The sequence below is a fragment of the Chiloscyllium plagiosum genome, chromosome 46 (genome assembly GCF_004010195.1).
Source record: "Chiloscyllium plagiosum isolate BGI_BamShark_2017 chromosome 46, ASM401019v2, whole genome shotgun sequence".
Taxonomy (NCBI): Eukaryota; Metazoa; Chordata; class Chondrichthyes; order Orectolobiformes; family Hemiscylliidae; genus Chiloscyllium; species Chiloscyllium plagiosum.
In genome coordinates, this window is record NC_057755.1 from 8,698,226 (window position 1) to 8,725,729 (window position 27,504).

Consider the following 27,504-nt stretch of genomic DNA (forward strand, 5'->3'; position numbering starts at 1 on the left):
GAGGGACTTCTGTGCCCCTCCCTCGTCCTCCCTGTAAATGTGTAGGTAGGTTTTTAACTGCACTGGTGGTGGTTGCACAACGCTTCCGACATGGAGACAACGATAGCCAGCCTCAAATCAACGGCAGCAGGGAGTCACAGCGCAGATTCCAGGCCCTCTCGGTCCTCTGGGATGGGAGGTATGCGGTGTGCTTCCTGCAAGAAACCCACACCACCCCGGGAGACGAAGCCACCTGGCTCCTGGAGTGGCGAGGGGGGGGGGGGGGGTCTACATGAGTCACCTCACCCACAGATCTGGCGGGGTGGCTATCCTGTTGGCCCTGCATTTTCAGCCAGAGATCTTGGGGGTCAGGGAGCCCGTGCCAGACCGTTTGCTTCACCTGACGGTTCGGCTGGGGAGCGCGGTGATTCACTTGGTGAACGTCTACACTGCCCTGGCCGGGCTGAGGCAAGCGAGCTTCTTTGAAGAAGTATCCACTCATCTTGCTTCCATCGACGAGGACCAGTGCGTTGTCTTTGGGGGAGATTTTAACTGTGTCCTTGAGGGCAGGGACCACGGCGGTGCCCGCACTGGCTGGGCGTCGGGGAGGAGGTTGGGGGACTTGGTCAAGTCCTTCGACCTGGTGGACGTCTGGCGGAATCTCCATCCCGACTCCATCGCCTTCACCTTGGTAAGACCTGGGGTCAGAGCGTCTAGAATCGACCGCCTGTACATTTCGCGGGCGTACGCCTCCTGTTTTCTGAAGGCCTCCACGCAGCAGGTGTCGTGCTCGGACCATCACCTGGTGTGAGCGGAACTCCTTGTGTTCGGCGCCAGGCTCGGCTCCGTGTACTGGCACTTTAACAACCTGCTGCTGAATGACGAGTGGTTCCGGGATTCGTTTCGTCATTTCTGGGCCGGCTGGAGAAGGAAGCGGGGAAGCTTCCCCTCCCTGAGGCTATGGTGGGAAGTGGGCAAGGCTCACGTCCACGTCTTCTGTCAGGAATACGCGAGGGGGTTGACGAAGAGGCGGAAATCCAGGATCGTGGAGTTGGTGAGGGAGATGCTCGACCTGGAGTCACGCCTCAGTCAGCCCGACGCGGACTCGGCCCTGCGTGGGGTGTACGAAGAGAAGAAGGCCACGCTCTGGGACCTGCAGCTCGTCGGGGCTCAGGGCGCGTACGTGAGGTCGCGGATCCAGCTCCTCCAGGACCCGGACCACGGCTCCCCCTTCTTCTACTCGCTGGAAAAAAGGCGTGGCACCCGTCAGCAGTTCCTTGTGCTGCTGGCCGACGACGGGTCCCTCGTCTCGGATCCGGAGGGCATCAGGGCCCACGTCCGAAACTATTACACGGTTCTGTTATCTCCGGATCCGTCCAGCGAGGATGCTCGCAAAGTTCTGTGGGAGGACCTGCCACAGCTCAGCCCGGAGGACGCTGTAAGGTTCGACGCTCCCGTCACTTTAGAGGAGCTGACCGGCGCCCTCGACGGCTCTCGAGGGGCAAGTCCCCGGGGCTGGACGGGCTGACTGTGGAGTTCTTCAGGGCGTTCTGGGGCGTCCTGGGGAGCGACTACGCACAGGTCCTGTCTAAATGCCGGAGAGCTGCCCCTTTCTTGGCGCAGGGCGGTCATCGTCCTGCTGCCAAAGAAGGGGGACCTTCGTTCCTTGAAGAGCTGGTGTCCAGTCTCCCTCCTCAGCAACAGGACTATAAAATCTTCGCCAGGGTGTTGTCTTCTCGCCTGGCTTCCGTGCTGGCCCACATGATTCACCCAGACCAGTCCTACACGGTCCCGGGCCAGAGGATACACGTCAACGTCCACCTGGTCCGGGACCTGATCCATTTCTGTCGATTGGGTTGGTCTGCCGAGCGCCTTCCTGTCTCTTGACCAGGAGAAGGCATTCGACAGGGTCGATCATAAGTACCTGCTCGGGACTGTGCGGGCATTCGGGTACGGGACGTAGTTTCTCGCCCGATTCCGACTTTTGTACGCCGCCGCAGAGTGTCTGGTTAAAGTTAACGGGTCCTTGACGGCGCCCCTTCGCTTCGGGAGAGGAGTGCGTCAAGGCTGCCCCCCTGTCCCGCCAGCTGTATTCCCTGTGCATAGAGCCTTTCCTGCGCCTCTTGTGGAGGAGGTTGTCAGGGCTGGTTCTGCGCGGCGCGGGCACGGGGGTGGCCTCTCGGCCTACGCCAACGACGCGCTCCTCACTTTCACCGACCCAGCTGACCTGGGGTGGATGCGCGAGTGCCAGGCCGTGTATTCGGCAGCGTCCTCCGCCAGGATCAATTGGGCCAAATGTTCCGGACTACTGGTCGGTCCGTGGCGGGTGTACTCTCTGCTGGAGGAGTTACGGGGGTTCAGCTGGAGTACCACCCATCTCTCTACCTGGGGGTCGACCTCAGCCCGGCCAAGGAATCCTGGCCGGCCAACTGGCAGGAGCTGGAGGCCAAAGTCTCAGCTCGCCTAGGCCGCTGGACAGGACTGCTCCGAGTGCTATCTTACAGGAGTCGAGTGCAGGTCATAAACCAGCTGGTGGCCGCCATGCTGTGGTACCGGCTGGTCACTTTGGTCCCTCCTCCTGGCTTTGTCGCTGACATCCAGAGAACGTTGGTCGACTTCTTCTGGGACAAAAAGATTCACTGGGTCGCTGCGCAGGTTCTGAGTCTCCCTATTGAGGAGGGCAGTCAGTCGCTGGTGCGCGTCCGCAGCCATGTCGCGACATTCCGCCTTCAGACCTTGCAGTGATACCTTTACGTCGAGCCTCCTCATAGGTGGTGCGCCCTGGCAACGTATTTTTTCCGCCAGGTGCGAAGCCTCAGCTGCTGTTCATCGACCGTGACGGTTTTGAGGTCGCGCTCAAGACGCTGCCTGTCTTTTACCAGGACCTGATCACTGTCTGGAACATGGTCGAATCGTGCCGCGCCTACCCTCCGGCAGGAGTAGCGCCTGTTGTCAGGGAGCCATTGCTCAGGAATCCGCACCTCCATACTCGCGGTTCGAGTGGCTGTCAGAGGAGAGGGCCGTGGCGGCGAGGGTGACCAGGGTCGGGGACGTGCTGCGTGCCAGGGGCTGGGCTGGACGCTACCGCAGGACATAACGAGCAGGGCAGCGGTAGATATCCGGTACTTGGCCACCGCCATCCGACGCCTTAAAACGGCGGTCCTCGTACCCGACGTAGTGCACCAGTTGGAGGACGCTCAGGTGTGCAGTGGGATCCCGTCCGTGCTCACCCCAGCCCGGACGGAATTTCACATTGGCCCCAAGGTCCCGTACTTCCCGCGGAAGCCTGTGCCCCACAACCTGAGCCGTCTCCGGAATTTTAATTTTGTTCCCTTTCAGGAGGTAGAAAGGAGGGCTCTGTATAGAGCTGCTGCACACCGTCCACCTCTTCTCCCTCATCCACCGTCCGGACACGCCTTGGCGTGCCCAATTGCCACCGGGCGGTGGGGATCCCCAGTGGAGGGCTCTCTACGTGGGTGTCCCCCACCTTTCTCTCAGGGATCTGGGGTGGAGGGTGCTGCACGCAGCAGTCCCCTGCAACCGCAGGTTGCAGTGGTTCACGGACTCCCAACCCAACTGCTTGTTCTGTGGCGCTGTAGAGTCCGTGGATCACGTGTATATTGGGTGTGGGCGTTTGCACTTCCTTTTTGATTTTCTGAAAAACCTCCTCCTCTGCTTTTGGTTGCACTTCAGCCCACGCTCCTGATCTTTGGGCACCCGGTACGGAGGAAGAAGGGCAGGTCTGAAGATCTCCTCGTGGGTCTGCTCCTGGGCCTGGCCAAACTGGCCAGTAACAGGTCCAGGCAGCGAGCCGTGAAGGGGGTCGTTAGGGCCGACTGCCTGCCCCTCTTCCGCGGTTATGTTAGAGCCCGGGTGTCCTTGGAGAAAGAGCATACGTTGTCGACGAACACCCTGGAATTGTTCAGGGAGAGGTGGGCGCCACAGGGAGTGGACTGCATTGTTTCTCCCTCCAACTCTATTTTGATTTAGACCCTACCCTCCCCTTCACGGTTTTGATCACACAGCACTGCCCTTTGATATGAAGGGCAGTGTTTGTCACTGGCCATCCGGGCGTTTTCCTATCTTCCTGGTGGTGGAATTTGAATAAAGATTCGTGCACTTTGTGTCTTTCACTGTGTCTCACACCTGCACACATACACCATGGGTGCTGGGGAAAAAATAAGCATTACCGCAACTATGTGAAAAAAAAGAAAAAAAAAGAAAAAAGAAAAAAAGAAAAGAAAAAGAAAAAGGTTCTTGCATAATGCGTTATTTTTTATGGAATCTGAATACACACACACACACCCACACACACCCCGCCAAAACTATGGGGGAAATATCAGTGCTGCTGATGTGCAGCGGTCAAGTAAGAGATAAAGTAATGAAAGGAGAGAAGGGAAACAAAGAAGAGAAGGGAAACAAAGAAAAGAACAGAAGGGCCTCCTCACTCCCAGCACTGGCTTTGAGCTGGCTGGTTTGAGCCCGTGTACTGTGTGCTTGGTAATAAAGGCTGACTAGGTGAAGGTATACCGCCCTCTGCGCATTTATTTCAGTTAAATAACAGTATTCCATTGTTATGAATGAGAATTCATTGAAGACCTGAACTGGAATAAAAGAGAAAAGTCGTTTGTGTATTGGCAGATTGATTCCCAGAGTGTCAGAAGGGATGATGCTAAATCCACAATTATTTTAGTAAGTTACTTGAGCACAAGTTACCAGGTCATATGATTTGCTTTGCGCAATGGTGCAGGCATTGGGGCTGTGCCGACATTGATCGCTCATCCCTAGTTGCCCCTTGAAGTTGGCGCAGTGTTGCATCTTATCCACATGTTGGTAGGCTGACCCACAACGCCCTGAGAGAGGGAATTCCAGGATATTGACCGAATGACAGTGAAGCAATAGGGATTTATTTGCTGTCGAGATTGTGAGTGATTTGGAGGGGAACGTGCAAAGGGTGCTGTTCCCATGTATATGCTGAACTTGACTGGATGGAAGTAGTCGCGTTTTGGAAGGTGTTGTCTCAAGGTCTTTGGTGAATTTCTGCAGTGCATCTTGAAGAGTTGTTATTGAGCAGCAGTGTTATTGAGCAGCAGTGGGGGAGGGCTGGACTTTTGTGAATGTAGATACAATCAAGTGGGTTGCTTTTTCCTGGATGGTGTAAATAATTTTCTTTATAATTAGCGTCAATACTCAGTAATTCTTTAACAGTGAACGTTGGTGCTGACTCTCATTGTTCAGGGAGCTGCTTTGATCTGCTGAGGCCAGTGACCATCCAGTGTGCATTGAAATTAATATGCCCTGAAATGAACACGGAAAAGTAACATCAAGCGTCACAGTGTAAGACAGGAACTGAAATCTAAGCTTGTGTTTTGTAACAGCTTAAACAAATCAAAATGTTCACCCAAAGAAGGAGTTTCATGAATGTTGACAATGTGGTAGTTTCAATGATGGATAGTGCGATGAGAACAACTGAACAAGTTGTGTTTTGGAAACAAGGACAGAGTCTGAACGTGGGTCGAAAGTGTGAAGCTGGAAAAACAGAGCAGGTCACACAGTATCCGAGGAGCAAGTGAACATTCCTAATGAAGGACTGATGCCTGAAACGTGGACTCTCCTGCTCGTCGAATGCTGCCTGAGCTGTGGTGCTTTTGTCGCACCACATTCTCGACTCTGATCTCCAGCATCTGCACTCGTCACTTTCTCTTCCGGAGTGAATGCGAATTGTGGAAAAGAGCTTTGAATATTACATATTCTCATCCAAAATGTGAATAATGCCAGAAGATTCTAATTGCAAAATGACCGCAGTTTAGAAGATTTTATGTTTAATCTTTGCATTTCGTTGCTGTGGTTGTCAGTCATTGAACAAATTCACACAAGGGTGCCACTGAAATTTCAGCTCAAGAACGCAAACTTATTGATGACGGAAAGCAAAGCTTTAAATACATTAGAAATTGGACAAATTCTTCACATGATATACAAAACCAAAAACTCAACCTTTTGACCAGCAATGTCCTTGGCAGATACTCTATTATCAAGAAATATTCTAAATGCAACCTGTTAACTGTTTGCACAACTGATCATTTCCAATTCTCGTGGCCAAAAATCGTCTTTCCAATTCTGAGGACGTGGACTTCTTTCCAGTTAATGCAGCCAGGGAAATTCCACAAGTTTGTTCAACCTGGAGATCCAGTTAGAAGACTGGAAATCCAGCTTCAAATATAGGTCAGGCTGAGATGCTTATTTGCACAATTTAATAATTCGAGTAAATGGATATTTTACACCATTGATTAATTCCTCTCTGAATTTAGTTTGTGTTAAGGCGTAAATGCAAGTGTTGGTGCACGAACTCAGAAGCCGTAGCATAAACCCAGTTTCTTGAAAGACAAATATTGGATTATTCAATGCCTTGTCTTTATAGTTATAGTTTATTATTTGCCAGTTGAAAGAGTGTATGACATATGTCATCCATAACAGTATAAAATTAGCAGACAAGGCAAACAGCAAAGTGATGGATTTTCTCCTGTTTACCACCTCAGGGTCAGTATTATTGTGTCCAGTTCCGTGGACCTGGAGACGATAGCGGATACGGTTAGCTGTTATAATGTGCCTGACAGTCAGAGCATTGAATATCAAAATCAATACAATTGGAAGCAATGGTGTAATTATACTGTCAATCCATTCATACACATTCCAGAATAAAGATGTATAATAGGCTGACTTTATGATGCAAAACCATGGTACGTTGTCAATAACAAACGAAGGAATAAATGCAAAATACCAAGCAATTGATTGCAAACAGCTGACCACACTCACAGTTACTATAACCACAAACGCAGTTTTTGTATTGCAATATCTTGTTCTTAGTTTCTGGCAACAAATTGCTACAAACCGATCAAACGTGAATGCGACTGTGAACCAAACTGAACAGTCTAGGGCTGCAAGGAACACAGCAAGTCTCAAGGCACACACAGGAGTGATGAATAAGAAAGTGACTGGGAAATAAAGGTTGTTAATTCGGTGCAGTAAGACATTAAGGATGACGAGAAGTAGATCTGTTGTAGACATTGCCAACAAATACCGAGTGATGCACTTGGAGAGCCCACAATTGCCTCGATTCAGAATCACGATTCCTACTAAATTAACTGAAAGAAAAATCAACAAGTGCACATTTCTTCACGATTAGCGTCACAGCAAAAGCATCAGCATAATATGTCTGCTAAATCAGACCAATTGCCTCAGATTAATATGTTAACTCAATTGCACGATGCATAGTGAAAAGTTTACAATGCAATTACAGACTCAAGCAAACCAGAATGAAATAAAGGCACGTTGCGAACAAATGGACAAGCAGAGTAAATCAACAAATAATTGAGAATACGAACCATAAGAAATGAAATATTTTAATGCAAGTAGGTCATGCTAACAGATTTACTGAAATGTTTAGCAGATTTTTCATGTTTGCTAAACTGGTAAGGGAAGAAAAAATAAATAAAATGGTAATACGGGCAAGGTATTTTGCATCAATGAACTTGATCAGGAACTGAGTACATGAGCAATCACAACAATGTATATTTTATGAAGTGAAACTGTGATGGTTGAATATGAGGGCTGAGTTGTTGGAGTGAGGTGTCACTGAATTGGATCTCATGCTTTCTCATGTATGCAAGTCACACATCTGTAGGGGTTGTTAATGAGGTGAGGTAGACCTCAGAGATAGGTAGGCATAGGAGCATATGAGAATCATTAGGGAACATGGTGAATATGGTACTTTACCAGAACAGTAACACTGTAATTGAAAGGTTTGATTAGAGCCTGCATGATTGGAATCACATCCACAAAAGTATCCATTTCATCTAACACCAAAACCCAGTGCCAGCAGTGTGTAAAATCGTCAACATTCACAGCAGAAATTCACCAATGATTAACAGACAGCAATAGCCAAACTCACAAACACTTCCATACAGAAGGGCAGAGTGCCTGATACATGGTAGTATCTCCCCTTGCAAATTCCTCGAAGACACTCACTATTCTGACTTGGAAATACATCACTCTTCCTTCACTGTCCCTGAGTCACAATCGTGGAGCTCTCTGCCCGAGGGCATTGTGGGTAAACCCACAGCAGGCAGACTGAAGCAGCTGAAGTTAGTGCCACCATCTTCTCAAGAGGCAACAAGGGATGGGCAATACAGACTGCTCTGCAAGCCCAAATCCCACACATGAATGAAAAGGATTAGTCAGAATTCAAAATTCATTTGAATATATCAGTTAGTGTTCAGATCACCTGTGTCTGCAAGGTTAATTTTGTAGACTGGTGTGAACAGTGGTGTTGGGGAAGAATGACTCAGCACCCGGAGGGTTTATTGTGTTACACCAGAGGGAGGAAACGTCTGGAGTTCAAAAAGTTTCTTCACTGAACAAATGAAATGCGTAAATGTTTATACATTCATTTCATCTCACCATTATAGAACAATCATGTTATTAATTTCGTACATACACACTCAATACAATTAGTCACGTGGTTGTAAGGTCAGTGATGGACAGCGTTGTAGGCAGTCCTTGGTCTTCTATGAAGACATGATGTTTCCCAGACGCTCATATCTCTATCCTTGGAGCCTTCTCAGTGCGTGTAGTAAATAACCACATTTCAATACTGCTGACGTCTGCACCTGTATTTCAATCGGATCTGAAAGAGTGTGGGTGCTCTCCCTTATGGTCCAGAGGATTTGGCATCTCTTTAATGCCTATTAAATTTTTACGCTTATGTGCATATCGATTCAAATTCGTAACTGATTCATCACATGTAACTGTGAACATCTGGACATCTCAACTAATTGAATCTATTTGCACTGGCTGTCAGTCTTTACAGCAGCTGAATATGGAATTGTCCTTATCCAGCTGTTTCTGCGTCAACTGCAGCTGCATGCCTCTAACAGGATCCTTTGTTTCTTATCTTAATCTGTCACCTTGGATGTAATCTCTCTGCAAAGCTACAACTGTACTAACTCATGCACTAACATAATGCAACACCAAACAAGTGTCATGAAGTTGAAGACACTTTGTACCTTTAAAAGAGAGGGAATTCTGAACTCAACTGATAGATTACAAGCAACTATGCATATGATCAGATGGTAGCTCCAGAGTGTCCTGGAAATTTGAAAGTATGTAATGTTGGCTGTGAAATGAATAGGAGAATCGACGTTTCGGGCATGAGCCCTTCTTCAGGAATCAGGGCTCATGGCCGAAACGTCGATTCTCCTGCTCCTTGGATGCTGCCTGACCTGCTGCGCTTTTCCAGCAACACATTTTCAGCTCTGATCTCCAGTATCTGCAGTCCTCACTTTCTCCTGTGAAATGAATACCCGAGATTTGGTTCATGTTTTCAGATCAATTCAAATTTAACCAATCGTTTTAAATTATGCTCCTGCATACTAAAATTCAATTGAGTTTAAATTTAAAGTTTTGCCAACACTGAACCAGTGAGGCGATCCATTGTTGACGTGATGTAAAAATGCAGACATGTTGAAAATTGGTCAGAGAACAACTGCCACACAGAGAAACTACTGGCGAGCTAATTACCCATCTAACATCTTGCTCTCAAAATAATTAGAACACGCTCTCTTTCAATGGTACGTTGAACATCAGCTGGAAGAGTGAAGGCACAGAAGAGGACAGAGTTTGTATGCTTTTGAAATTAAGTTTAGGTAAGTTTAATAAGTATCCTATTGGAACAGCATATTGTTATAGAGTTGGAGACAGGTAGAAACCTGTTAAGAGAAAGGAGGGCTTAGACTTGTGAATAGTTTTTTTAATGTTCATTTTCGAGGTTATTTTCTTTAAATAATGGGATTTGGGAGTTTTCGATCACCCATACTGAAACATATTACTCGGCAAGTCGATCTGTCCTGTGTGATTGGTTGAAATTTCGACCTCAGCGGGTTTCGACCTCAGTGTCGTAACACAATCTATATCTTAATCAACTGAAAACCACTTTAGACTATCTTTATGGCGATGGGAACGGGGTAAGCCAGGGAGCTCTTGAAGAATATGAGATCCCTGATTGAGGCTGTTGACGTTGTCCAATCGGGGAGCCCCGTCTGACAAATTTAAACAGGAGGGTGAAGATTTCTGTTCACTCTGAGACCTGGCTCCGAGGAAATCAGATCATGCGATATCTGATGCACTTGTAAATAATGGTGAATTAGTGATGGGTCCATGATTCAATTGCTGGTGTTCTTTAAACTGCTTCCTGATGTCAAACATCTTAATTTTTACGTTGCTTTTCAATCATAGAGTCACACTGCAGAGTAATAGCAACTTCAGTCCAATTTAGCTATGGCAACTAGGTTTCCCAAATTAAAGTAGTCCCATTTTACTGCGCATTGCTGTTTTCTCTCTAAACCTTTCCTGCCCGTCTACCTTCACAAATATATTTTAAATATTGAAACTGTTCCTGCGTCTACCACGTTCCCTGGCAGTTCATCTCACATACGAACCAATCTCTGTGCGAAAACCCTGCCCTTAGGTGTCTTTTAAAACGTTCTCCCTTCGCTTTAAAATTATGGTTTCCCATTTTGAGTCCCCTCTGCCCACGTGAGAGAAAAATACTTTTATTATTCGCCATTCCCTTTGCACACAGGATTTTGTAAACACTTTCAGGTTACCACTCAGTCTCTGACACTGGAGTCAAAAGGCCAGAACGCCATCCAGTCAGGGGTGTGAGGGAATAGTCTCCACTTGCCTGAATGGGTGAAGCTCTAACAACACTAAGGAAGCTCAACACCATCCAGGACCATGGAATATTCTGAAGAAGATTCATGCCAGATTTGAAAAACTTAACTTTTGTTTATCTATCAATAGAAACTGAAAGAAACTGAAACTGAATGATACGAAAGTCGGAGGAGTTATGATACGAAAGTCGGAGGAGTTGTTGACAGTGAGGAAGCATGTGGCAGGTTACAGCAGGATATAGAGAAGCTGCAGAGCTGGGCAGAAAGGTGGCAGATGGAATTCAATGTAGCTAAGTGCGAGGTGATTCACTTTGGGAAGAATAACAAAAAGATGGGGTACTGGGCTAATGGTCGGATACTTGGTAGTGTGGATGAGCAGAGGGATCTTGGTGTCCATGTACACAGATCTCTGAAAGTTGCCACCCAGGTAAATAGTGCGGTGAGGAAGGCATATGGCGTACTGGCTTTTATTGGTAGAGGAATTGAGTTCCGGAGTCCTGAGGTCATGATGCAGTTGTATAAAACTCTGGTCCGCCCGCATCTGGAATATTGTGTCCAGTTTTGGTCGCCATACTATAGGAAAGATGTGGAGGCACTGGAACGGGTGCAGAGGAGGTTTACCAGGATGTTGCCTGGTATGGAAGAAAGATCGTAGTTCAGGACAACACTAAACTGCAGCAAAATAACAGGCGCTATCAATACAGAAGCAAAGAGAAACCTTGGTGTGGATTGAAAATTATATTGATCGCAATCAAAGCGAGAGGGATCAAAAAGTAACTACTCTAATCTTGCAGTGAAGGCTATGTAACAGTTCAAATCATTAAAACTCTGCTCTTTGTGATTGTGATGCTGTCCTTTGATTATTATGACAAACAGAAGGCATTTATTGCTGTTAGCTGGAAATGTGTTGCTGGAAAAGCGCAGCAGGTCAGGCAGCATCCAGGGAACAGGAGTATCGACGTTTCGGGCAAAACCCCTTCTTTAGGAATGGGGAAAGTTTGTCCAGCAGGCTAAGATAAAAGGTAGGGAGGAGGGACTTGGGAGTTTCCACCTATCACATTTCCGACGCCCCTCTCCCAAGTCCCTCCTCCCTACCTTTTATCTTAGCCTGCTGGACAAACTTTCCCCATTCCTGAAGAAGGGCTTGTGCCCGAAACGTCGATTCTCCTGTTCCCTGGATGCTGCCTGACCTGCTGCGCTTTTCCAGCAACACATTTCCAGCTCTGATCTCCAGCATCTGCAGACCTCACTTTCTCCTTTATTCCAAGATATATCAGCCCACTTGATTGCCAACACTTCCACAAACGTCCAGTCTGTCCCCCTCCAACATTGTCGCTCAGTAACAGAAGGGTGTACCAACTACATCATAGCAACTCATCATAGCATCAGATATAGGGGAATGACACAAATTGCAAGTTCGCTTGAAGACACTCAATTTCCTCGCTTGGAAACACTTCACCGTTCCTTCAGTATTGCTGAATCAGTTAAAAGTTATTTTGACAGCTCCATGGAGAGGAAAGGTTTAGAGTGATATGGGTAAAATGCAGGAAAACGGGGCTAGTTCAGTTTAGGAAACCTGGTAAGCATGGAAAAGTTGGACCAAAGTGTCTGTTTCCAAGTTCCATGACTCCATATAGGTGCTATAACACCAAATGGTCTGCAGTAGTTTTAGAAGGTAGCTCACCACCACCTTCTAAAGTGTAACTCGGGATGGGGAATAGATGCTGATTCAGCCTTCACTGTATTGGAACTAAATACACTGTTAAACATTTTTAAGTAAACAAAAAAAAAAACTAGTGAAACCACGAGGAACACATACACTGGAAATAATCAAAGTCAAGATTAAAGTGGTGCTGGTAATGCTCAGCAGGTTAAGCAGCGTCCGAGGAGCAGGAGAATTGAAGTTTTGGTCAAAAGCCTTTCATCAGGAATGAGGAGTGAGCCTGCGGGATGAAGAGATGACTCAATTTGGGTATTCTAACATCAAATGGTCTTCAATGGAAATAACCAAAGGCAGGGAACGTATGCCAAATTTCAATGTAGAATGATGGAGTTAAGTAGATTTGACACAAACATAAAAACTGCAGATACTGTAAATCAGAAACAAAATACATAATGCTGGAAAAGTTCTATGAATGAGCTACCAGACCTGAAATGTTATTTCTGATTTCTCTTCCCAGATGCTGTCGGATTTGATGAGCTGTTCCAGCACATTCTGTTTTGTTTACAGAAACATAACTGGTTTTAAAGACTTACGAATAATGCCAACAGCTGCAAGTATCGGGTAGTATATACGTGCTATCTGCAAGATTGCTGAGTATTCCATTCTGTCCCACTCAGGTCTGTTTGTATCTGTGGAGTCAATGATTCTCTCCAACAAAACATAATAATATTGTCAACATAACCTCATTTTATTTGGACGCTAAATGTCCAGTGAGACATCAAATCTTTTTGGAGCACTAATTGCATTAGTTGCAGTAATCTGAACAGGCAGGAAATGAACGATTTCCCTCTGAGAATTATTGCAAAATAGAATCTATTTTTAAAAGTAAAATGCCACTAATTTCTTGAGAATTCGAATTTGATGTCTTTCTGATGTGTACTCAAATGCAGAAGTACATGAGTACAGTGGAAAGTGTACAATGTCACCATTTCTGGCGCCATCTTAGGTACAAAGGTACATCGTACAAAATCTTATGTACAAAGTAGAAAAAGGAAGTTAAAAGTTAAAAGATTAATTTTGAAATATTTTCGAAAGACAGAATAAAACGCCTAGTTTGCAACAAAGCTATTCTGTGCCATACTGAGATGCAATGTTTTCATTCATTATCGCCTTGTAAAACAAAACAAATACTGGGACAGATTTTCCGGTGAGTAGGAATCCCACACAGATTGATCCTCTGGCCCTTTTCTTTCTGCTGAAAGAACAGAACTGAGCCTTTCTGAGAGGAGATTCCATTCAGGGTTACCCTCGTGCAGGTTGGAAATGTCTTATAATGCATAAAGTCAGAGTGATTTAACAGTGCAGCAAGAGTAAGGTGCTCAGTGGGGAATGATAGAGGGCATCATTTAAATAGGGTGCAAGGTGGTTAGGGTGCTAATGTTCCTGGTATGTAGGGTGTCGACTGGTGAGAATTTTTAATGCCAAATAGGATGTGGTTGAATTCCTGATTGAGTTCCCTGATTGGTGCTGTTAACCTGGTCCAACAGAGAGCCCTGGCTGACAGATATAATCAAGAGTGGCGGGGGATCTGGTCGCTCTGAGAGCTGGCTCTGATGAAATTGCACCAGTGTCAGGTACTTTACACATATAAATGAAGGTGACTTGGTGACGGAATATTGACCTCTGTGGAGGTATTTCTTTGACGACGGGTTTGGAATTTGTGATGTATTCATGCAAAAGCACCTACTAGCTGAAATCCAACTGGACTTCAAACAGGCATTTCAAATGGCTTTGTCAGTCGAAAATGTGGTAATTGGAGCATGTCAGTGGACAGTCTCGCCAGACCAATTTGGCTTTCGGAAACCCCCTTGAGTGAACGCAATCGCATCTCCTCAGGACACATTGTGAGCAGATGGTCCCGAGGTCAGCTCACTCCAGAACCCCAAAACAAAGACAAAACATGGCCCAGCCTTGAAAACTTGCTTCAGGATCGGAACCAGGAAGCCATTCCAGTTGCTGCTGGGATGTGAACTTGTGAAAATGAAAGAGTCCAAATTACCTTGAATGAGTAAGAGACCTCGTATGCCGGTATCCAGGAGACTGCAGAGCCTGGAAAACTCATCTATAGCTGGCTTGGAATAGTTGAATTCCTTAACAATATCCAAATCAAAACGAAATCAAATTAAATATTTGGTTAATTGGTCATCTGGTTCTAATGGAGGTAAATATAAGCACAGCTGTATCAGTGATTACAGAACCAATCTTTACAAAGTTCGCTCTGGACGCCACCTCTGAAGTTCGTGTTAGATCTCAACTACACTGAAAATCTCAGGGAACGTTTACACATTAAGAGGATAACTTCGTTTGCGATCTCATTTGAGAATTGTGATTAATTTGGATGTCCATTTAAAGTGGTTCGAGTTCATTTGTCAAACTCTGTGATGATGATTGCAAAGTTGTGAGCATCATCTGCAAGACACAGACTCCCTGAAGTATTGGTGACGGGCAATGGGAAGTCATTTTCCACAACTGATATCGAATATTTTCTGAAGTTGAATGGCATTCGGCATTTTCAGGAAGCTCCATGCTATCCACCACACAATGTTTTGGTGGAAAGAGCAGTCGAAACACTGAAGGCAGGCATAAAGGAACAGCCCAGAAGCTTCACTGGATGCCAAACTCTCCTGTCCGATTATTGCACGACCTCTCACACAAGAGCAGCGATAGCTTCAGGAGAGTTGCTGATGGGGAGAAGATCTGCACCGGGGTTTAAACTTGATATTCCCAGACCGTGGGTCAGCTGAAATAGCATCAGGAGCGCGAAGACCAGGCACATGCCTCCTCTAAGTGAGAGAGACCAATTCTTTTGGGGGGCGAAGTTTGCTTTCAAAACTAATGGTCCTGTATGGTTTCAAGGTGCGATCGTTGCGAGGTCAGGTCCCATGATTTGCAACGTTTGGTTAAGTGAGGCAGTCCTGAACAAACGTGCAGATCATTCTTGTTCCCGTCAGAATAGCCAGTACCGTTGTCAGAATCAATGGGTTTTCATGTCTGTCTAGCGTTGAATGAATCTGCAAAGGTGAGTTGGATGCAGCCTCCATAGCATTGCCATCTGAAGAAGAGGAGGAAACTTTCACGTGACAATCTGGTAGCAAGTGACAGGTTACGGTCAAGTAATTGTCGCCTGTGCCCGAGTCAGAGCTGGAGGAAACAGTCCTGGGGTGAAAAAGGAACAATACTGATTCAAAATAGTGACCCAGTCAGACACCCGGAGACTTTGGCAAGGACTGAATGACATCACAGGTTCTAAAAAGAGACAGTGCAACATAGCAGACGATGACATTTTCCTCCCAAATTACCTCAACGCCTTGTATGCTCACTTTGCACGGAATTATGACAGAGAGCCAACACGCATTCCGACATGTCCTGACAACCCTATCCCAACAGTCACTGCGTCAGGGGTCAGATCAGTTTTCCTTTGTGTGAATCCAAGGAAAGCGATGGGACCAGATGGAGTAGCAGGCCGTGAACTCACAGCGTGCGCAGATCAACTTGCAGAGGTCTTTTCGGACATCTTCAGTCTCTCCCTGCAGCAGGCTACAGTTCCTGCCTGTTTCAAGAGGGCCAAAATCATCCCTGTGCCTCAGAAGGCTCATGCAGCATGTCTCAATGACTGTTACCCACTCGCCCTAAGTTCGGTGGCCATGAAGTCCTTTAAAAGGTTGGTCATGGCATCAATCAACTCCAGTCTCCCCTCTACTGATTAGATTAGATTAGATTAGATTAGATTAGATTAGATTACTTACAATGTAGAAACAGGCCCTTCGGCCCAACAAGTCCACACCGACCTGCCGAAGCGCAACCCACCCAGACCCATTCCCCTACATTTACCCCTTCACCTAACACTACGGGCAATTTAGCGTGGCCAATTCACCGAACCTGCACATTTTTGGACTGTGGGAGGAAACCGGAGCACCCGGAGGAAACTTCCGCGGACACGGGGAGAATGTGCAAACTCCACACAGTCAGTCGCCTGAGGCGGGGATTGAACCCGTGTCTCTGGCGCTGAAAGGCAATAGTGCTAACCACCGTGCCACTCTTGACCCACTCCAATTTGCATATCAGACCAACAGATCCACGTCAGATGCCATATCAATTGCCCTTCACTCCGCGCTAGTACATCTTGACACCAAGCACAGCTACGTAAGAATCATACTCATTGACTACAGTTTACCTCCAATGCTATTATCTCCTGATTGCTAAACTTAGTGATCTCGGACAAAGCCCCATTCGCTGCAACTGGATCCTCAGTTTCCTGACATACAGGCCACAACCAGTAAAGATTGGGGACAATATTTCATCCTCACTAATACTCAATATTGGAGCCCCAGAGGTGCGTACTCATCCCCCTTCATTACTCACTGTATACCCATGACTGCGTCGCCAAATACCAGACTAATTACGTTTACAAGTTTGCTGATGACATTACCATAATCGATCGAATCTCAGTCGGCGACGAAACAGACTACAGACGGGAGGTGGAAGCCTTGGAAAAATGGTGCACTGTGAACAATGAGCTCTCAATGCCGGCAAAACCAATGAAACTATTATTGACTTTTGGCGGGGTGTTACTCATACCACCTGCACATTAACAGCACAGAGGTGGAACAAGTGGAGTGTGTCAAGCTATTGGAAGTAGTCATCAACAACAAGCTTTCTTGGACTCTTCTTTTGGACGCACTGGTTACTCTTCTTCCTCAAGCAGCTGAGGAAATTTGGCATGATAGCGATTAGCCTTGCCAAAATTATAGGTTCGCCATCAAAAACATTCTAAAAATGTGTTGCTGGCAAAACGCGCAGCAGGTCAGGCAGCATCCAAGGAGCAGGAGAATCGACGTTTCGGGCATAATTCCTGAAGAAGGACATATGCCCGAAACGTCGATTCTCCTGCTCCTTGGATGGTGACTGACCTGCTGCGCTTTTCCAGCAACACATTTCTGAGCTCTGACCTCCAGCATCTGCAGTCCTCACTTTCTCCATCGAGAACATTCTGTCTGGATGTATCACTCCTTGGTCTGGAAACTACACCATTCAAGATCAGAGACGGTTGCAGAGAGTGGTGAAAGCGGCCGAGAAAATCACAAAAGCCAACATCCCATTTATAGAATCCATCTACCAAGCCCGCTGTCAAGGAAAAGCTGCCAGCATTCTCAAAGATCCATTCCACACTGGCAATGTTTTTTGCACAATATCTACCGTTGGGGAGAAGGTGCAAAAGCCTTAACACAGGCACCTGATAATTTCGTAACTGCTAATGTCCTACTGTTGTTGGAATATTGAATGGACTCACAAGCTCTTAACATTCGCCTGTACCTGTGTTTTTGTTTTTTTCTGCTGTTTACATATTATTAACTTAACTGTGCTGCTTAACTATGTGATCTGCCTATTGCTCGCAAAACAAAGGTTTTCACTGTGCCTCTTTACACGTGACAATAAATTCAATTGAACTCAATTCAAGTTAAAAAGTTGAAGTAGAAGGTGTGATTGAGGTTCACAAGGAAGAGGTAATAGAAATCTTGCAGAGTGTGAAAATAGATAACTCCTCTGAGCCGGATGGGATTTATCCTAGGATCCTCTGGGAAGCCAGAGAGGAGATTGCCGAGCCTTTGGCATTGATCTTTAAATTGTCATTGTCTACAGGAATAGTGCCAGAAGACCGGAGGTTAGCAAATGTGGTTTCCCTGTCCAAGAAGGGGACTAGAGACAACATTGGTAATTATAGACCAGTGAGCCTAACTTCAGTTGTTGTTGAAGTGTTGGAAAAGGTTATAAGAGATAGGATTTAAAATCATCCAGAAAAGAATAATTTGATTAGGGATAGTCAGCACGGTTTTGTGAAGGGTAGGTCGGGCCTCACAAACCTTATCGAGTTCTTTGAGAAGGTGACCAAACAGGTAGATGAGAGTAAACCGGTTGATGTCGTGTATATGGATTTCAGCAAGGCAATAAGGTTACCCACAATAGGCTATTGTACAAAATGCGGAGGAATGGAATTATCGGAGATATAGCAGTTTGGGGTGTAGGTTGGATCAGTAATTGGCTTGCTGAAAGAAGGCAGAGGGTGGTGATTTATGGGAAATACTCACCCAGGAGTCCAATTACTCGTGGTGTACCACAAGGGTCGATGTTACGTCCAAAGCTGCTCGTCATTTTTTTTAAATGACCTGGATGAGAGAGTAGAAGGGTGGGTTAATAAATTTGCAGACGACACTAAGGTGGGTGGAGTTGTGGATAATGATGAAGGATGTTATGGGTTACAGAGAGACATAGATACGCTGCAGAGCTGGGCTGAGAAGTGGCAAATGGAGTTTAATGCGGACAAGTGTGAGGTGATTCACTTTGGTCGAAGTAACCGGAATGCAAAGTATTGGGTTAATGGTAAGATTCTTGGTAGTGTAGATGAGCAGAGAGATCTCGGTGTCCAGGTACACAGATCCTTAAAGTTGCTACCCAGGTTGACAGAGGTATTAAGAAGACATTCAGTGATTTAGTTTTTATTAATAGTGGGATCGAGTTCCGGAACCATGAGGTTATGCTACAGCTGTATAAAGCTCTGGTGCGGCCGCACTTGGAGTATTGTATATATTTCTGGTCACCGCATTATAAGAAGGATGTGGAAGCTTTGGAAAGGGTGCAGAGGAGATTTACTAGGATGTTGCCTGGTGTGGAGGGAAGGTCTTACGAGGAAAGGCTAAGGGACTTGAGGCTGTTTTCGTTGAAGACAAGAAGGTTGAGAGGTGACTTAATAGAGACATATAAGATAATCAGAGGGTTAGATAGGGTGGACAGGGAAAGGCTTTTTCCAAGTATGGTGACGGGGAGCACGAGGGGGAATAGCTTTAAATTAAGGGGTGATAGATATTGGACAGATGTCAGAGGTAATTTCTTTACTCAGAGAGTAGTAAGGGTATGGAATGCTTTGCCTGCAAAGGTAGTAGATTCGCCAACTTTAAGTACGTTTAAGTCGTCATTGGACAAGCATATGGACGTACATGGAATAGTGCAGGTTAGTTAGGCTTCAGATTGTAATGACATGTCGGCACAACATCGAGGGCCGAAGGGCCTATACTGCGCTGTAATGTTCAATGTTCTATGTACAAGAGAAATAGGAGGTGAGAATCCCCGGTCTTGGTGGGGGAGTAGTGTAATCATTGGAACGAGGGCCAGGTTTGATCCCACTGACTATGAGATCCTTGGCTGGGGCTGTAAACATGCGAAAATTATGGAGTTTAACAGGAGATGGTCTCTGCTGAGAGCCTGTCCTTTTTCTGCAGTGATGTTCGAGACCGGGTGTCCTTCGAGAGGGAGCATGCAGTGCCCACCAACACTCTTGATGCCTCTAGGGAAAGTTTGTCACGATGAGGAATAGAGTGCTTTATTTCCCCCTGCAGATCAATTTTCATTTGGTCCTTACACTTCCCTTCCTTTTCACTTTCTTTTCTCACGCACACCTTACCCCTTTTGGACTTTGCTTGTTAATGACTACCTGGCTACATGGATGTTTTTCCTGCTGGTGGAATTATACCATGAAGTTCTTGTGCAATGATGTCTTTTTTTATTATTGAATCTGTACACACTCACACAGCTACAAGGACATGGGTGATGTGGGAGAAATATAAGCGTTACTGCTGTGCATTGATCATGTCGGGGATGATCAAAAGGGAAAGGAAATAAAGAAAAAAAGTGGGTCTCCTTACTGTAGGCACTGGCTTTGAGTTGGTTGGTTGGAACCCATGTACTGTGTCCTTGCAAATAAACCGACCGACTCCCACAGCTACCTAGACTACATCTCCTCCCAACCTGCCCCCTATAAAAACGCCATCCCATATTCCCAGTTTCTTTCCCTCTGCCGCATCTGATCCCAGGAGGACCAGTTCAAACACCGAACAACTTAGATGGCCTCCTTCTTCAAAGACAGCAATTTCCCCCTAGACGTGGTCGACGATGCCCTCCACCGCATCTTCACCACTTCCCGCTCCTCCGCCCTTGGGCCCCGCCCCTCCAATCTCCACCAGGACAGAACCCCACTGGTCCTCAACTACCACCCCACCAACCTCCATATACACCGTATCATCCGTCGTCATTTCCGCCACCTCCAAACGGACCCCACCACCAAGGATATATTTCCCTCCCCTCCGGAAATATAAAACTTGGGCCCACACCACTCCCCTTACTTCCCTCCAAGGCCCCAAGGGATCCTTCCATGTCCACCACAAATTCACCTGCACGTCCATATACATCACTTACTGCATCCGCTGCACCCTATGTGGCCTTCTCTATATTGGGGAGACAGGCCGCCTACTTGCGGAACGTTCCAGAAAACACCTCTGGGACACCCGGACCAACCAACCCTACTACTCCATGGCTCAACACTTCAACTCCCCCTCCCACTCCACCAAGGACATACAGGTCCTTGGACTCCTCCATCGCCAGACCATAGCAACACGACGGCTGGAGGAAGAGCGCCTCATCTTCCACCTAGGAACCCTCCAACCACAAGGGATAAACTCAGATTTTTCCAGCTTCCTCATTTCCCCTCCCCCCACCTTGTCTCATTCCCAACCCTCGAACTCATCACCACCTTCTTAAGCTGCAATCTTCTTCCTGACCTCTCCACCCCCATCCCACTCCGGCCTATCACCCTCACCTTATCACCCTCACCTTTACCTCCTTCCACCTATCGCATTTCCAAAGCCCCTCCCCCCAAGTCCCTCCTCCCTACCTTTTATCTTAGCCTGCTTGACACATTTTCCTCATTCCTGAAGAAGGGTGCATGCCCGAAACGTCGATTGTCCTACTCCTTGGATGCTGCCTAACCTGCTGCGCGTTTCCAGCAACACATTTTCTGGTCCTTGCAAATAAAGGATGATTTAGTGAGGGGATACCGCTCTCTGTGTAGTTATTTCAGTGTCAAATGAACACATTCCTTTGTTATGAATGGATGCTAGATGTAAATCTGAAATGGCATAAAAGAGAACGATCACTTGTGTGTTGGCAGATTGTGTCTGCCGGGTGCCACAGAGAAGGAACCAAACATCGATTACATGAGCACAAATTACCAGGTCAGGTTCTTTGCTTTGTGCAATGACGGAGGCATTCGGGCTGTGCTAGCATTGACAGCATGCCCCTTAAAGGTGGAGCAGTGCTGCGTCCCGTCAACAACTGGTAGGCTGACCCACACGCCCTGGGGGAGGGTAATCCAGGATATTCACAGAGTGGTGGTGAAGGAGAAGCAATATATTTCCCAGTCGAGATTTTGAGTGATTTTATAGGGAAGTGTAGGGGGTGGTGTTCTAGTGTGTCTCTGTCCTTGCCTGGATGGAAGTGATCACGTGTTGGAATGTGCTATTTCAGGACCTTTGGTGAATTTCTGCACTGTGTCTTGTAGCCGGTACCCAATGCTGATATTGAGTATTGGTGGTTGAGGGGCTGGATGATTGTGGGTATTGATACAATCAAGCATGTTGCTTTGTCCTGGAGAGTGTCAAGACCTTTTTTTATAATTAACGTCAGTGCTCAATTTCTCTTTCACAGTGAATATTCGTTCTGACTCTCAATGTTCGAGGAACTGCTCAGATATGATGATGTATATGGCCATCCACTGTGTGCTGTAACTAATGTGCCCAGAAATAAACAGGTGAAAGTAACAACAAGAATCACAATTGTAGACACAGACTGAAACATAACCTTGCATTTCACAATCGCTGCAACAAAACAAAATGTCAGACACACCCAAAGAAGGATGTCCAGGAATGTTGACAACGGGGTAGTTTCAATGATGGGCAGTGGGAGATGGTAAATAGAATTGTGAACAACTGGACAAGCTTTGCTTTTCGGAAGCAAGACCACAGACTGAATGTGAGTTGTGGAAAAGAGCTTTGAATATTACATATTTTCATCCCAGCAGCTAATAATGCCAGTAAAATCAGATTCCAGAATGATAGCAGTTTCGAAGACATTAAAGTTTAATCTTTTCATTCTCTGGTAGTCAGTCACTGAACATAGTCACACGATTTAGCACACGAATGTCAACTTATTGGTGACACAAACAAAGCTAGAAGCGCATGAGAAATTGCAAAAGGCTTTCACATGAAACACAAAAGCAAAGACTCAGTCTTTTGCACAACAATATCCATTACAGGTAAACAATATGTGTGAAACATCATTCTAAATACAAATTGTTAATTTTTTGCAGTACTGATTGATTCCAATTTTCATGGCCGAGAGTGGTCTACCAATTCTGAGGACATAGCTTTCTTTGCAGTTAACACAACCTTGGAAATCCTACAAGTTCTTTCAAGTTGGAGACCCTGTTAGAAGACTAGAAATGCATCTTCAACTGCTGGTCAGACTTGTATGGTTATTTACACAGTTTAATAATTCGAGTAAATGGATATTTTACTACTTTGATTAATTCCTCCTAGAATTTAGTTTGGGTTAGAGCGCATATGCAAGTGTTGGTGCATGAACTCAGAAGCTGTAGCATGAATCCAATTTCTTGAAGAACAAATGTTGGATCATTGAAAATCTTATTTTCATAATTATAATTTATTATTTGCCAGTTGAAACAGTGTATGATATATGTCATCCACAACAGTATAAAATTAGCAGACAAGGCAAAGAGCAAGATGATGGATTTTATCCTGTTTACCACCTCTGGATCAATATTGTTCTTTCCATTTCTTTGGATCTGGAGGCGACAGCGGATGTGGTTAACTGTTATAATGTGCCTGACAGTCAGATCATTGCATATCAAAATCAGTACAATTGGAACCAATGGTGTTATTATACTGTCAATCCATTCATATACTTTCCAGAATAATAACGTGTAATAGTCTGATTTTATGATGCAAAACCATGGCAAGTTGCCAATAACAACTGAAGGAGTAAACACAAAATACCAAGTAATTGACTGCAAACAGCTGACCACACACACAGTTAATATAACTACAAACACAGTCCTCGTGTTACAATACCTTGCTCTTAGCTTTTGGCAACAAATTGCTACATACTGATCAAATGTGAAAGCAACTGTGAACCACACTGAACAATCCACGACCGCAATGAATATAACAAACCTCAAGGCACACACAGGAGTGATGGATAAGAAATTAAGTGGGAAATAGAAATTCTGTCTAGTAAGACATTAAGGATGACGAGAAGTAGATTTGCTGTTGACATTGCCAATAAATAGCGACTGATGCATTTGGAGAGCCCACAATGGCCTTGCTTCAAGATCACAATTGCCACTAAATTAACTGAAAGAAAAATAAATAAAATTACACTTCTTTATGATTAGAGTCACAGCAAAAACATCGGCATAAATGAGACCAAGGGCCTCAGATTAAACATGAACTAAATTGCACGATGCATAGGGAAAAAGTTACAATAGATTGATGACCCAAGCAAAAAAAGAATGAAATTAAGATATGTTGGGAACCAGTAGACAAGGAGAATAAATTGATAAATAAATTAGATTAAAAACCATAAAAAAGGAAACATTTTAATGCAAGTATATCACGCTGACAGATCACTGAAATAGTTAGCAGATTTCTTCCTGCTTACTAAATTTGTAATGGAAGAAAAAATCAAGTAAGAATGGTAATAAGGATAAAATATTTAACATCAATAGGCCTCATCAGGAGCTCAGTACATATGCAATCTTGACTATATATATATATATGAAGTGGAACTGAGATGGTTTAACATGATGATTAGGTTGTTGGACTGGCCTGTCACTGAACGGGTTTCCACGCTTTCTCATGCATACTAGTCATTAATCTGCAAGACCTGTTAATGCGGGGACATAGCTCACGGAGATGGGCAGGCATAGGAGAACATGAAAATCATTTTGGAACTTGGTAATTGTGGTACTTTATCAGAACACTAACACTGTAATTGGAATGTGTGATTACTGTCCGCTTGATTGTCAACACATCCACAAAAATGGTCACTTCCTTTACCACCAACACTCAGTCGCAGTGTGCACTGTCAACAAAATGTACTGCAGAAATTCACCAGCGATTCACGGACATCATCAGCCACACTCATAAACACTTCCATACAGAAGGACAGAGTGTCTGATACATGGGACCATCACACCCTGCATGTTCCCTTGAACACACTCACCATCCTGACTTGAAAATACATCACCGTTCCTTCACTATCTCAGGTCATAATCATGGATTTCCCTGACCCACGGCATTGTGGATAAACCCACATCAGACAAACTGCAGCAGTGCATGAAAGTTCCATCATCGTTTCAAGAGGCAATTAGCGATGGACAATAAATACTGGTCTGCCAGCTCACATCCCACACATGAATAAAAAAAGGACGAGTCAGAATTCAAAATTCAGTGTTCGGATCACTTGTGTCTGTAAGGTTAAATTTTGTGAAGTGACACGAACAGAAGTCTTCAGGACAGAATGACGAAATGAATCAATCAACACCTGGAATCCACTTCCAGCATAAAAAAAACATTGATGTTACAACAGTGGGAGGAAATCCTTGGGGTTCAGACGCTTCTTCACATATCAAACGAAAGGCACAATCGTTTATACATTAATTATATCCCACCCTTACAGACGAATCATATCATTAATTATTTGCATCTGCACCCAATCTAATCAGCCATGTGACTGGCTAGTCAGTGATGGACAGCCTTTCAGACATCTCACGGTCTTCTATAATGACATAATGTTTCCGGATGCCCTTATCTCCATCCTTGGAGATTTCATAGTGCGTGCTAAGTATAATCACATTCGAATACTGCTGACATTTGCACCTGTCATTGAACCCTCCTTGCAATAGTGTGGAAGCTCTCCCTCACTGTCCAGAGGATTTTTAGTGTAATCTCTTGAATGCTTATTCAGTTTTGTTTTTAGGTTATACACATTGTAAATAATTAAAACATTCAAATATGAACATCTGGAAATCTCAACTAATGTAAATTATTTGTGATGGCTCTCAGACTTTAAAGCTGCTATGTATGAGATTCGTCTGTCAGAATCCTTTCGCATGTCCCTCTGCATCTGTTTCTGCATAAACTGCAGTCTCTAAAAGGATTCTTTGTGTATTATCTTAATCTATTATGTTGCATATAATCTATCTGCAAAGCTACATTGTCCTAATTCGTGCTTTACTGTAATGCTACACTAAACAAACGTTTCGAAGTTGAAGGCATGTACTGTACATTTAAGAGAGAGAGAATGATGAGCTGAACTGAGAGATGACAAGCAACTCTGTTATGGCTGGATGGCAGTCCTGGAGTGTACTGGAAAGTTGAAATATGTAATCTATGGCTGTAAAGTGAATACCTGAGTTTTGGTTCCTATTTTGAGAACAATCCCACTTTAACCAAACAGCCAAATTATGCCCCAGGATACTAAAACCTAACTGAGCTTGAAATTGCGGTTTTGTGGAAAAAGGTGGACATTTTGTAAATTGGTCAGACAGAAACTGGCATATAGAGAGAAACTGTTGCAGAACACATTGCCCATCTCACGTCTTGCTCCAAAAAGAATAAGAAAACATACTGTATCAGAGCTACCTTCTCAGTTGAAAAATACTCGCAGTGAAAAGGAAGAACACCACTCAGAGAGATAATCAGCCAAACGAGTGCCGACACAGAAGATGGCAGAGACTGTGTGATTTTGAAATTAAGTTGCTATGATTTCAATAAATGTCTTATTATGGATTTTGAGGCAAATTTTCAGCAGTTAAGAGAATGGAGGGCTTAGATTTGCGAATTGTTTTTTTTTGTTTACTGTTTGCTTTCACCGTTTAAAAATTAAATTGATTTTATTTTCTATAAACAGTTGAATCCGGGAGTTCCTTGTCACCAATATTTTAACGGATTGTGAAGCAAGGCGAGCTCTTCTGTGTGATTGTCTTAAATAACAGAGTGGTTCAACCTCCGTGTTGCAACACACGTTATTTCCCAGTCAACTGCAAACTGTTTTAGCCATCATTGCAGCAATGGGAACGTGAGTTCCATGATGAGGGCTGTTAACCTGATCTAATCAGGAAGCCCATGCTGATAGATATAAATAGGAGTCAGGGCTTCCTTTCACTCAGAGAGTTGGCTCTGAGGGAGCTGGATTAGTGTCAAGGACTGTCCATGTATAAATAAAGAGTAACTTGGTGACGGGACACTGGCCACTGTGGATTTATATTACAGGGAGTCTACTGTTCTTGATCTGGTCTTGATCTAAATCTGGAACTTCCCTCTGAAATGGCCTAAAAATAAAAAAAAAAACAAGCAGGAGTGTCCGGGTTTTATTGACTCTGAGAGCTGGCTCCAAGAAAGCCGGACACGTGCAAATAAAGAGTGAATTGGTGATGTGATACCAGCCTCTGAGGAGTTCTTTAAACATTGTCTTGGTTTCAGCTAAAGGCAACACATACAGCTACGATGCAAATATGCAATTGACTGCAACTGAAGAATTATCAACTTGTTCCAATAAATTAAAGCAATTTCTTAACATTTGCCTTGTTGAGGCAAAAGTAATTTTCGGCTACAGATTTGGGAGCGACATTATGCTGAGCCACACCGAGATTCTGATGAAAGAAATAACTGCTCTTTTTTTTATTATTTCCTTTTGTGAGATATTGAGCTCCAACTGAAGTCTGGATCATTTTAAATCAGAGAAAGACTCGATCTATACAGGTAGCTTCAAGGATAAAGGGGTAGAACATGGGGAATTTACTTTGCCTCTGAGCTACAGAGACCCGTTTCTCTTTAATGAGACATGTGTCCACAATCCAATTAATAATGTTCATTAAACTGTTATCTGATGTGAAGCATCGTAAGTCTTACGTTGCTTTTCAATCATGGAGTCGTACCAACGTACAGCACAGAACCAGAGACATCAAACTAGCTCATCCATGCCAACCGGGTTTCCCAAACTAAGGTCGTTCTATTTTCTTGCGTTTGGGCCCATTTCCCCCTAAAATGTTTCTATTCATGTACCTGTCAAAATATATTTTTAAATGTTGTAACTGTGCCTGCATCCATCATCTTCTCTGACAGTTCATTCCACGTAAGAATCACTCTCTGTGTGAAAAACCTACCT